We start from the raw sequence: 2,411 nt of genomic DNA on the forward strand, positions 1-2,411 counted from the left end.
CTCGGAGTTTTCTGCATCCTACCCTGATACATTTCTTTGCTCAACAGAAACATTTTAGGCCTCAAGTTGAGTACCACGTTGTACCCAGGTAGATTCCAAGCTGGGAACAGATCCTGTCTTTATGAAATTTCTAGCCAACATTTAAGGGTTGGAGCCAGTATTTAGGCTGACTTCCCTGACTTCAAAGCATGTGGGTCCTACAGAGGTGATTAGGTTCTCCTGGTACAGAAACAGCCAGAGGAGTATGTAGGAAAAGAGAAAAAGAGAGAGAGACAGGAAACCCTATCCACACATCTGAAAACAGATAGGAAACTGCAAGCAGACTCTCACCACCCCACCTTAAAACCATCTCAAAGACAACGTTCTGTGTCTGGAAGGTGAACCCACTGCTGTTCTGCATAGATCCACTTTAGTACTATGAAGAATATGTTTTTAAGGAAAAAATTATCCATTTCTAATTAGTCAAGAATCACAGCTTCTCTTATCAGACATTTTTTTTCTTTTCTTTTTTCTTTTTGCAGCTGGCCAGTACGGGGATCCGAACCCTTGACCTTAGTGTTATCAACACCACGCTCTAACCAACTGAGCTAACCAGCCAACCCCCAACAATTGACAATTATTTTTTAACTGTCCCCTTTCCCATTCCACCCATCCCAACAAATAGAAATAACTTGCTGTGAAAACAGAGCCCAAATCAAGCACGAAAAAAAAATGGCCAGAATACCCTCAAACCATTTGTACACACGAAAAAAAAAATGGCCAGAATACCCTCAAACCATTTGTACCACACCATCATTTTGCCTTTATTGAGGATGATTTGAAAAAATAAAATCCATTCTACAGAGGTTCCCAAATGTGGCTGGGGATCCAAAACAGCACTGGGGAGCCTTTTAAATGGAATGCTGGGCCCACCTCTGGAGATTCAGATGAGTGGGTGGTCTAAGGGGACCCAGGTATCTGGTGCTGGTGGAGGAGATACTGTAAAGCACCCCAGGTAATTCTGACAATCAGCCTGCTTGCAAACCCTTGAACAAACCTACATGAAGCACGCTAGGGCAAAAGCTGCCTTGAAAGCACCCACCTCCCAGTGTAGACCCACCAAGTACCAAACACTGAATGAGGTATATTTCGTATGCAGTATAATCTCATGTAACCTTTACAACATCTTCAAGATTGGCACACTTATGCCCATTTACAGATCAGAAAAACAGGGCTCAGGGAGATATACCGATTTTCCCAAGTTCGCACAACTAAGGAGGTTTGAATTCCTAAGCTTTCCCAAGAATGTTTGTTCTGTGCTTCTAAACTGCATAGGAAAATCCCCTTCTGAGGAAAAGAGCCAAAGTGAATACTATTTGAGAAGCTGGCACTCGTGCAATATATCTTGATTTCATTTCATATTATTGATTAATATAACTAGGAAAGAACCACTAGTGGAAACAGACACCCCAATTTTATATGCTTCAGCAGAGTTGCATTTTCTGGGCTTAGGGAGGGTGGTGAGATCTGTCTGGGATTTCACCACCAAGCAGGAACTGGGCCAAACAAGTTCATTAGCCTGCAGCTCAGCCCACGTGGCCCTGGTTCTTCATTCAGCAGCTGTGAGAGGGGATGAGGCAGAAAATACCCCCTGGCCAGGAAACAGGAGATAGCCTGCCAGGCTGGAGAGGGAAAGGCCCATTTCAAGCAGACAGGGGAGCAGACTCATATCCATTTTCCCTTGGTCCAAAGAATCAAGGAATCCCAGTGGGATCCCTCAGGGGACAGTGAAATACTTTGACACCTTAAGCAGGATGCCTCCATCCAGCCCTCGTTCTCATAGCAGAAGGATATCATTTCTGCCCAGGATGCTTTGGGCGCACGATGCTTTGGGGGCAGAAGCTGCAGTCACTCTCCTGGAATCAGGCCAGAGCTACAAGGAAACCTGCACTGCTATCCGGGCCACCCCAGTAACTCAGTGTGACCTTAGGCAAGTCACTTCATCTTGGGCCTGAGTTTATAAAACAAAGAAGTGAAACTTTGAATCCCCTGCATTCTCTGACAACATATGAAATCCAGATCCCCAGTAGCAACCAGGCTGGCAGGAGACAAGGTCTGCAGGGGGATTTAATCCCAAAATACTGACCACAGAGAAGCTGCTAAAGGGAGGAAAACCAACCTGCCAGTCATCACACTTGCCCAGGCTCACCTGTCGCACACGTGCGTTGCAGAGGTGCATGCAGATGAGAGGGAGACTGGAATCTCATGGTCAACTCAATCTTCCTCTGTAGATCTCCACGTCCTTCATCCACTCATTGAACAAATACGTATTGAGCAAATGTACTAGGAGCCATGGACACTGAGGTCATCCTATCATTATCACCATTATTATCACCATTATTATTATTATTATTATTATTATTATTATTATT

At 44.6% G+C, this 2,411-nt stretch overlaps 1 non-coding gene across 1 annotated transcript; it reads right to left on the reverse strand.

Annotated features, from left to right (window-relative positions):
- Window positions 1-522: 522 nt before the first annotated feature.
- Window positions 523-597, reverse strand: TRNAI-GAU. The gene has a single exon. It is a non-coding gene; the product is annotated as a tRNA-Ile (tRNA).
- Window positions 598-2,411: the final 1,814 nt, after the last annotated feature.

This window comes from Galeopterus variegatus, unplaced genomic scaffold (genome assembly GCF_000696425.1).
Source record: "Galeopterus variegatus unplaced genomic scaffold, G_variegatus-3.0.2 Scaffold25226, whole genome shotgun sequence".
Lineage (NCBI taxonomy): Eukaryota > Metazoa > Chordata > Mammalia > Dermoptera > Cynocephalidae > Galeopterus > Galeopterus variegatus.